The following is an 11,774-nucleotide window of genomic DNA, read 5'->3' on the forward strand; positions in this document are numbered from 1 at the left end:
ATAGTATTGGTTATGGATGTAAGGGTTAAGATAAGAGCGGAGATGAGAGGCCATGATTGGGATACAAGGATCAAGTGGTGACATTTAAAGGATTAAAATCAAAGTGTTTTCCTACAAAAGATTTTGAAGGAAGGTTGTGTGAAGCTACATAGAAGCGAAAATGATATGTGGAACAAGATGACATATGAGATTAGAAAAGATGACATATGAGATTAGAAAAGTAGTAAAAGAGACACTAGAAGAATTAATAGGTTTTGCACCTAGCTAGGAGTAAAGAATCTTGGTGGAACCAAAGAGTTCAAATTAAAGTGAGAATCAAAACAGTACTTCATTGATAAAAAAATAGGGATAAGGGTGATACATTTGAAGACTATTACACATTAAGAAATTTAGCACATTCCAACCTTGATGACAAGGTTGTTTTCGAGGGGTACGTTTTTTAGGATATAGTAAAGGCTGATTAGAATAGTTTAAGTATTTAAGAGGTACTTTTTTCAGGATATAGTAAAGAAAAAATTAAGAGTTACTAACTCTACGATACCATTCAACATTTTCTATATTTTTTAGGCTGATATGTTTAAATATAAAGGATTCTCATATAAAGCTAATATTTTATTTTCTTTCTCTTCAACGTGCACACATATGCATGCAAAGGTGTTAATATTAATTTCGTGACTTTACATTTAATATGCAGATCTACGTATCGGTGATGATGACTTGAAGAACCTTTGTTTGATTGAAATTGAAATGATGCTTCAGGAAAACGGACAGTCGCTTACTAACTTCAAATCTATGCCCAGGCCAGATGCAGCAGACATGCCAACTTTCACAAACAAGCTCAACGTTGATGAGCTAAATTACAACAAAGATGAACTGGAAAAGACACACGCTGATATGTTACTGATGCTGATTGATGAGCAAAGATGTGTACATGACAAGATCATGGAGTCTGTTGGTTCTGACGACGATGGTTTCTTTTTCTTATATGGTTACGATGGTACTGGTAAAACATTTATATGAAAAACATTGTCGGCTGCTGTTAGATCGAAGGGGTTAATTGTATTGAATGCTACATCCAGCTGTATAACGACTCTTCTATTACCAGGTGGATGAACCGCACACTCGACTTTGACAGTCCATATTGAGATTAACGAGGCATCATCGCTTACGATGGAAAATGATAGCCCTAGGGCAGACCTGGTGCGTGCTGCAAAGTTGATAATTTGGGATGAGGCTCGAATGATGCACTGGTGGTGTTTTGAGGCAGTTGACCGATCAATGCCTGATATCATGTCAAAGAATGATCCCCTAAACAAGTTTAGACCTTTTGGTGGAATGACAGTAGTTTTAGGTGGTGATTTCAGGCAAATATTGGGTGTTGTCCGAAAAGGAACGAGACAGGATATTGTTGATGCCTCAATCAATTCATCAAAGATACAGGCTTATTGTAATGTGTTGAGGCTTACTGTTAATATGAGATTGGGTGCATCTTCGGTGCCTGTAGAGCAGGAAGAAATTGCTAATTTTGGCAAATGGATACTCTCAATTGAAGACGGCAATTACGCTTCGGATGAGAATGGTGAAATGAAGGTAGAAATTCCTGAAGATTTGCTCATATCGGACACAACAAATCCGTTGATGTCACTTACAAACTTTGTGTATCCCGATTTGAATGATAATCTTGGTGACCCGCTATTTTTCCAAGAAAGGGGAATACTCGCATCAATGCTTGATTCAGTTGAGCATGTTAACGAATATACGATGTCACTGATTCCAGGTGAAGAGAAAGAGTATTTAGGCTCTGATTCTGTTTGTTGATCGGGTGAAAATTCTGATGCCAAAGCGAGCGGTTCGCAAAAGTTTTTTATTTCCCCGTGCTTGGCACGGGTCACTATACTAGTAATAGACTAATTATAACTTATTGTACAGATCAAACATGAGATGCTTTAATTAATTATTTCCATTGAAATTCTCTAATTTAAATGGTTGTCATATATCAACCATAAACAGTTTGTTGAGAGAGATTAATTTATAACTAAGAAAATATGAGATTGAGTTTGATGGTTGAGATGCAATAATTTTGAAAATTGAGAGATTTTAAATGAAGATAGTCTATTCTTCATCTAATATATATGTGCAACAACGACGTAAATTAGGATGTTGCAGTTGAAAAAAATTGACAGAATTCAAATGATAAAATTCACTCTCCATCTAATATGTATGTGGCTATGTGCAACCACCATACTAGATTTGTATCTAAATGAGTAACAACTTCAATACTCATGTTTTTATTTATCTTTTTGTATTTTCTCTTTTATTTATAGCGAAATAATGATTTTTTTTGTCAAAATAAATAGAAAATTATATATTAAAGAATACATTTTTTGACAATAATTAAATATTCATTCAAACAAAATATTTCTTTTTGACCAGTTCAAGCAAAATATTAAAGAATATTTTTTCCAAATGAAAATATTAAATAATATTGTTTTTTTAGGAAAATAATATTGTTAATTATATGATATAATAATTTAATTGTAATAATTTTTTTTGGATTTTTTATGAATGTTGATGAAGGTGATGTTGAAGAAGATGAAGAAGTGGAAGGAAAAAGATGAAAAAAGCAAAAAAAAAAATAAAAATAAATTGTGAGTTGCCCCAATGACATGTACAGTTAACTGCAACATCATAGAGTTTAACAGACAAAACAAATGGAGGGGGTAATTGACTAACGTTTGTAAATTCTAAAAAGTTTTTTTTTGAAGTTTCTAGAAGAGCTCAGGAGGATTTTAGACGAAAGTTGCAATTTAGAAGGTTTTGTCTGTTTACTCAAAGATTTGGTTTTGACCAAATTAAATAATTTATTTATAATTTTTTTAAAGAATATAGATTAATTTCTACACACATTCAGTTCACATGATTTGGGTTTGACTAAGTTCAAACAAAAGCCTGCAATAATAATTTATTTATCAAAAATTAAAGAATATAGTTTAATTTTTACACACATTCAATGTACTCATTTTCAACGATGTATTGTTACATCTTCAATTAATGAATATAATAACTCATGTGTTTTCATTTTTTTTTTTGAAGGAACTCATGTATTTTCATATTCATTTATTGATATGACAATACATCATTGAATATATGTGTAAAATAACTTTACACTGACAATGTATACAAATTAAATCTAAAAGAATATTATTAATTATAAGCTTGTTTTTTTTACACATATATTGGTTCTTACAAAGTATTGGTTCTTAACCTAACCCTGTAAAAAATTCAACCCCATATCAAGTTAGACGTTGTATCTGAGGTTCGAACCCCCTCTACTTATGTATGAGAGTTTCAATGGTTATTTCTTGTTTCACCTATCTACCAGAAAAATGGGCTAAAGTTTAATGCATATTTAACTCTTAAAAAAACATATTGTAATTCAAGTATCTCTTAAAGAAAAAGAGTATAATTTGTAATTTGTTCTAGACATTTACTTTTCAAGGGAGAGTAATGCATATTTTAACAAAAGAGGATAAACAACTGTAATTCAAGTGTATCTCTAGATAGGGTGTTGTAATTTACTCTTTGGCTTATTTCTTCATTTTTATTGTTCTAAATATTCTAACGACAAAACTTACACACATATTAAATATTGAAAAGTGAAGAATTTATGTTTCAAATTCACGTATGTAATACCAAACATCTTTACGGCTAGCGTTTGAGTTATACTTACGATGCTTCTCTTTCATTTTTAGTGAAAAAAAATACAAGTTTCTTTTTTTTCGATTATTGACGCCGACAAAAAAGATAGATAAGATAGAAGTCTTTTCTATAAGATAAGAAAATTAGCAAAACATTAAAGACTATAAATTTTTGGAATACAAGAAAATTAGTAAAACATAAGTATTAAAGAATATAATTTTTTTGTTAACTAAATATACCATTCATAAAAAAACTAAAGAATAATTTATAAAAATAAAAATAAAAATAAAATATTAAAGATTTAGATTTGACCAAATTCAAACAAAATATTAAAGAATTATAAATACAAAAAATTTGGTTTTGACAGAATTAAAAAAAAAAATTAAAAAAAATTAGTTTAATTTCTACACACATTTAATGTAGACATGCATTGTAACCAAAAAAATGTAGACACATATTTAACGATGCATTGCCACTTCATCAATTAATGAATATAATAACTTATGTATTTTCATATTCATTAATTGATATGACAATACGTCATTGAATATATGTGTAAAATAAGTTCACACTGACTATGCATACAAATTAAATCTGAAATAATATTATTAATTATAAGCTTGTTTTCTTGACCCAATAAAAGTTTATTGAAATGGTAAACAACTAGCATTGACACCCGTGCCAAGCACGGGCTAGAATTTCGTCAAACTTAAGGGAGATAATATTGTGATGTAGCAGAAGTCCGTTAAAGTTCAACATTAGATGAAAGAGTGCAGGTTGAACATCAAAAGAGTGAAAAACTCATACTTAAGCCTTAACGTTTTGGATGAAACTGTAGTCTCATTTTCACTGTGTTGTTGCCCTTTCTCCGATGTGTTGATCCACATTATTGTTGGCTCCACCAAAAAGTCCAACTGTGGTATGATATCCTGGTTCAATGTTGTAGGGGAGAGGGAGTGTTCTAGGTGGTGGATCATGAACACGGAGAATCTGAAACTTAATGGAGAGATGTTAATGTGTTAAGTGTAAGTTAAAATTTTATATTGTATGCAAGAGTAGATGTGAACAACATATAAATAATATGATCCATGTTGTAATGCCTTGAGACTTTGGATGAAGGTTTGATGTTAATCTCACTCGTGTGATTGCTCTTAGCCTAATGTAAGGGTGTTCAAAACTGAACCAATCCAATACAAAAACCACAAACAGAACCAATCCAAACCGAAACTGCAAAAAACTGCATTTGATTTGGATGTATTCGGATCACTTTTTTACTCAACCACATGGTTTGGTTTGGTTTGGTTTGCGGTTTTCATTTTACCAACCGAACCAAACCAAACCAAACTGCAACATAATAAAAACACTAATTAAAATCTATGTCACCTAGACCAATACTCATAGAAACTCAATGAAAACTTTTATAAATGACATATTTTTTCTCTTGTTAAGTTTCTTCTTTGCTTTTTTATTTCAAAAATGTATTTATGTTCTACTTGAACTTTTAGAGAATGATAAAATATAAGTATTTTACATTTTTTACATAATAGAATTAATTTTTGTCCACATTTTTAATTTGGTTTATGTTGTTTGGTGAAAATGAAAATTTAATGTGGAATGAAATTAAAAACATTGTCGGAACCTTGCTGAAAATATGTTGTGTGTTACCTTTTTAACTCGATTTTAATGTTGTAAACAAAAAATTGTATTGTCTCAAAAAAACCGCACCAACCGATCCAACTCAAACTGTATTTGTTTGGTTTGGTTTGGTTCGGATTGTGCTTTAAAAGTCAACCGAACCAAACCAAACCACATGCTTTTTTATCTTGCAGTTCAGATGACTTTTAGCCTCAAAACCGAACCAAACTGCACCGCGAACACCCTAGCCTAATGTGATCATACAACTCAACTCAGACTCTCACAGAAGTTCCAACGTTGTGATAATTTTATTTGTTAGTTTTTGAATGTCGTTTTGTTTAATTTTTTATCTTAAATTTTAGTTTTCAAATGTCAAAAAATTATTCAACCTCTGTTATATTTGATTCATTCACTTTTGATCTTTGATAAGATCTGACAATAGTAAAATGTAGATGTGTTTTGCTGACATAAAAAATACATACATGTTTATTAGACATTTTAAATTGTCGTGGCATTTTTTTTATGAGTCTAATATTTTGGTAAATTAATTGAACATTAATTCTTATCTCCTTCAATAATGTATAAAAGTACCAGTAACTCGTTATATACTTTATACTCTTAGAGAAAAACAATAACTCCTTACTTGTTTCTCTTTTCATTTCTCTCATGTTCAAATTCCTTTTTCGTCTTCTTTCTTTTTCTAATATACTTTCTTTTTTCTCATGAAAGAAAGGAACAAAAATATTTCTCTATAAAACCACTACCAACCCACATTTTTTAACATGTTATGCCTTTGATCTTTTTTGGCTCTCTCGCCAGATCAGAAATACGGATTGTCTCACACATAATAGTGATATGTTTATGTGTCATGTGTGAGTTAAACTTCTACATTCAAAGCAAAAGTATATATTGAGAAACATGAATGTGAGATGACCAATATATATAATGTCTTTCAGGTTTTGGTGAAGATGTAGTGTCAATCTCATTTTTGGGGTTTCTGTTAGTTAAATGTGATGATCAATCCATTATAAGCTCACTCAAAACTCCAAACACTATGATGAACTATTTTTTTAGTTTTTGGATTTCATTTGTTTAATTTTATTATATTAAATATAAGCTTTTCAATGTTCACTTTCATGAAAGAAAAAAATTATCCAATCTCCACTATTTTAAATACCTTCACTTTTGGTTTTTGGTGGGATCTAGTAATAGAAAAATGTAGACGTGTTATGTTAAATTAACAAATTACATATTTATCAGACATTTAAAAATGATGTGATATTTTTTTAATTGATTCTCTTTTTGGGTGAAATAATTACTGATAAATCTTCAACTCCTTCAACTGTCCCATAAAATTATCAGTAACTCGCTCTATTCCTAACACTTCAATGGACAAAACACACACTACTTTTTTCCCTTATCATTTCTATTATCTTTAAATTTCTTTTTTATATTCTTTCTTTTTCTAATTTTCTTTCTCTTTTTTTATGAAAGATGATCATAAACCTCCATCCATCAAACCACTATCAACCCACATTTTTTACCATGTTGTGCCTCTGGTTGACCTTATTTGGCTATGTCACCAGACCTCATACGCAAGAGTCTCACACTTATGGGAGATATGTTAAAGTGTCAATTGTGACTTAAAGTTCCACAATAGATGCAAGTAGATCTTGAAAAACATATAAGTGAGATGACCAATATACATAATATTTTAAAGTTTTGGGTGATGATGTGGTGTCAATCTCAGTTGTGTGCTTTGTGATGATCTAACTCATTGTTGGTGGCCTTGAAACTCTAAACATTTTGATGAATTATTTCGTTAGTTTTTTCAACGTTGTTTGTATAATTTTTATATTAAATTGAAGTTTTTTGATGTTGTTCGCTTTCATGCAATATTTTATAATATCAATCTCTATTATTTCAACTTCCTTCAGTTTTGGTCTTCGTTGGGATTTCACGATAGAAAAACGTTGACGTGTTATGTTGAGTTGACAAAATACATCTTTATTGAACATTTTTAAATGTTGTGACGTATTTTTAATTGAGTTTAGTTTTTTGGTAAATTAATTACCCAAATATCTCAAACTCCTTCAATAAACCGATAAAATTACTATAAAATCACTCTATTTGTTATAACCTTATGGACAAAACACACAATTCTTATTTTTTTTACCACTATCATATCTCTTAATCTGAAATTTATTTTTCATGATCTTCTTTCTTTTTCTAATTTTTCTATCTCTATTCTCATGAAAGATAGGAACATAAACCCCAATCCATTAAATTATATCAATCCACCTTTTTGACCATGTTGTGCCTCCGTGTGACCTTGTTTGACTATGTAGTATGTCACATAATTATGGACACAGAGTCGCACATTGGAGAGAGAGAGAGAGAGTTAAAATTTTACATTAGATGGAAGAGTAGATGATGAATAACATAGAAGTGAAATGACTCATATACATGTATCTAAAGATTTTAGATAAAAATGTGGTGTCAATCTCATTTGTGAGGTTTCTCTTAGACAAATGTAATGATCCAATTCATTGTAGGCTTCCTCATAGCTCTGAACTCTATGATGTATTCTTTTGATTGTGGAGATATTCATTATCATTTTTCTCATGTTTAGATTTTTTTATCATCTTTCATTTCCTAATTTACTTTCTCTTTACTCATGAAAGAAATGAACATAAAGCTTCATCCATTAAATCACACTAAATAGAGTGATGTTAATGTGTCATATGTGAGTTAAAGTTCCATATTGAATGCATCAGTAGATGAAGAGAAACATATAAATGAGATGATCCATATATCTAATGTCTTAAGGATTTTGACGAAGATGTAGTGTCAATTAATGTGGTTGTTTTTAACCTAATGTGATTATACAACTTAGTTCATGTTAGCTCTTTTCTTGGATTCAATTTATGTCCCTAATTTTTTATCAGATTAGGTTTACGTCTTCTAGTTTTTTTTTTTTTTTTTCTCCATAAATTTTTATCTTAAGAATACTTATTAGAAACGATCCTTAAAATATCAATTATTTTCTATTTTTAATTTAAAAAATGTCTAGAATACTATTTAAAATGAAAGACATGAGATTTTATTGATCATCATAGGTTAAAAGTTATATATTTAATGTATTTAATTAAGAAAAAAGATATCCTGTTTAACAAAGGCTTTTTTAATGGCAAATTTAATAATTAGTTGTTAGATTAATTTTTATTTCTTTCTCAAAACAAAATTAATTTTTTTCTTCTTCATCCGAGTTTGTACCAAGAACCTCTAACATCATCGGAAAAACACAATCAAGGAAAATCAATAAATACATTCAATTAGATAATTGATATTTCATTAAATGCTAAGATGATTTTGCATCTTTTGTAGAAAAAAAAATGATACTGTTCGTAACATTATAATTAAATCAACTATATAATCTGACATATTTTTAGGATCCGTTTTTTTTTTATCAAAACAAATTGACCAAAAATAATTTGAATTAAATCAATTTTATAAGCAATTCAAAGGTCCTTGCAATGACATACACTCATACTCTCACCCATGTTTATTTCTATTTATCAGGTATAAGTAATTTTCAAAGTATCATCAGAGGCCGGATCACAGTAAAGTCTAGTTTAGGGTCTCATTATCCGCTATATTTTAAAATGTGTCTTTTATGTAAATGTAAATATTTTGTAAATCTTTCTTCTAAATAAAGTTATTCAAAGTCATTTTTATGATGTTTTAAGTTCAAATCTTAAAGTAAAACTCCATTTGAGTTGAAAAGGTTTTAAATTCTTAATACTTAAACTGCGATGTTACACATACTTGTTATGTTATATCATATACTCGTACTCATTGGTCCTTGCATTTTAGAAGCAATTCAATGGTCCTTGTAATGACATCAATGATATGTTTCATGTTTGAGAAACGAAAAAAAAAGGAAAAATTAAAGCCCAAGAAAAAATGTCACGTCAACATGCTAGATGAAAGTTGAAGATTTTGCTTGTTAGTAAGTTATATTTGTTGTACCTACACACACACACACACACACACACACACACACACAACTTGTTAACAAATTCGTGTATGATTGAAACCTATGATGATTTAGTTACTCTAATTGGTAGAAAGTTAATGCAAAGAGTACATGACTACATTTGATTGGTTGAGAAATCAAACAATGATGATATTTTGATGGTTGCCTTTGAAACATGATTAATAAGTGATAAAAAAATTCAATTATTCTTTTGTCATTATAAGACTTTTACAGCTTTCCGCTTATAAATAAGGTAATTAATAAAAATATTAATGCATGTTTACATAGACACATTGTCTTGTCAAATAAATCACATGTGTAAACTTTTTTATGAGGTGAATTAGACTTTAACGGTCTTTAGAATATGAAGATGCAATGTGTACTTTCGATTTTTAGATTAGGTGAATTAGACTTTAATGCTCTTTAGAATATGAAGATGCAATGTGTACTTTTGATTTTTAGGAAGACATTTGTATATAATAGAGATGTCCTTATAGTACAAATAAAGAAATTAAACACATAAATGAAATCTTGGAAGTTGTGTATTTTTTAGTTTGAAAGTTCAAAATTTTATTTTTCAATACAAATTTAATTTTTTTAATTATAATTTTACCATCTTAGCTCGTGTCTTCAAGGCACAATTTAGCAAGAACCTTATTCTTAGTTTCTTAAAAAGACATGTTCAAGTATATTTCTTTCTAAATATCATTTTTAAACAATTTTGTCGAACCATTGGTGTATGCTTTACACCTTGAAATGTGATCATCTCAAGGTATCAAATTTGAATCCTCTTATGCAAATTTGAGTAGGCTAGCCTGTACAGAGTTTGATTTGCCTTTAAATGGCCCCCTCTAGCGGATATGAGAATGGTTACCAGAATTAATCGGTCATGGGTCAGATACCGAGTCTTTTAAAAAAATCATTTAGACACTTTCCTAATTTAATCTAGAGATTTAATTGAAAAAAAATGAAGCTATTTTTTTATTTGTTTACAATAGTGAAATTTGCATCTACCAATTTTTTTTTTAAGAAAAACAATTAAAAAAACTTTATATTTTGGTGTGTCTCACACAGATTCAATCCAAACGTGATTGTTACCATTTTTGGTAAATTTTTATTTTTTTAGCAGAGTAAACTTGGTAATATTATACAAACAATAATCAACTCATAAATATTTTTTTCTTCACAAATTTTTTTTGGTAATATATGGGTATTTGTTTTTTTAGGAAATGGATCCTTAATCGGCTGTAAAGGGTTAACATCGTTTTTTTTTACTATCTTAGTGAAATTAAAAATGAAAAAAGATTTGCATAGGTACCATTGCAATTATAAAATTATAAAATTTACACCGTAAAAAAGGACAATTGCTTTGGCACGTGAAAATTACTACATTAATATGAGTAAGTAAAAATAACAAAAAAGAAGTAATTAAAAATGAAAATTTTAATAGGGGTGTATTGGATTAGGATTCTAAAGGATTTTAAAAGACTTTTTAATTATGAAAAAGTCTTGTGGTATTCAATCAAGACTTTCTGTAATTTAAAAAAGTCTTGTGGTATTCAATCAAGATTCTTTGTCATTTTAAAAAAGTCTTGAGGTATTCAATCAAGACTTTTCATCACTTAAAAAAAGTCTCATGGTATTCAAAATCATTCAAATTTCAAAGGATTGTTTAATAAATTAGATTTTGATGGATTTTGTGAGATTGTCTAGTGAAATTTTAACAAAAAAAAGTCTTTCATGAAGACATAAGATTTCTTGGGATTGTTTTTCTTTAAAAGTTTTTACTATCTCTTTCTTATCCCTTCTTCCTTCTCTCTTCTCCCTTCCATCTCTCCCCTCTTTTCTCCCTCCTCTCTCCTCCCTCTCTCCCTCTCTCTCTCTCTCTCTCTCTCTCTCTCTCTCTCTCTCTCTATATATATATATATATATATATATATATATATATATATATATACACCCTCCGGTCACAAATATAAGCAAAAATTTACATTTTAGGTTCATTCAATAAATGATGTATGTGGACTATTAAATAGACCATATACATCATTTATTGAATGAACCTAAAAGTAAGTTTTTGCTTATATTTGTGACCGGAGGGTGTATATATATATCGCTCTTCTCCCTCTATCTCCTCTCTTCTCTCCCTCCTCTCTTCCCCCTTTCTCTATCTCTCATAAAAATAAAATAAAAAAAATAAGAGTATGTATTCAAAATATTATGATAGAGAGTGTGTTGTAATCATTTCTTTTTAATGAGTCCTTAAAATTCATAAAATCTTTTGAAATCTTATAAATCCATAAAATCCTTTAAAATCCTTTAAAATCTTATGATGTAAATCCATTGAAATCCAAATTGAAAATCATGATTGTCTTTTAAAATCATGAAAGTCATTAAAATC

General features: G+C 29.1%; 1 pseudogene; it reads left to right on the top strand.

Annotated features, from left to right (window-relative positions):
• The first annotated feature begins 408 nt into the window (after positions 1-408).
• Positions 409-1,940, top strand: LOC146912383 (uncharacterized; annotated as a pseudogene).
• The last annotated feature ends 9,834 nt before the right edge of the window (positions 1,941-11,774 follow it).

The sequence above is a fragment of the Medicago sativa genome, chromosome 6, assembly GCF_051527215.1.
Source record: "Medicago sativa cultivar Bolivia chromosome 6, Bolivia_mono, whole genome shotgun sequence".
NCBI classification, from domain to species: Eukaryota; Viridiplantae; Streptophyta; class Magnoliopsida; order Fabales; family Fabaceae; genus Medicago; species Medicago sativa.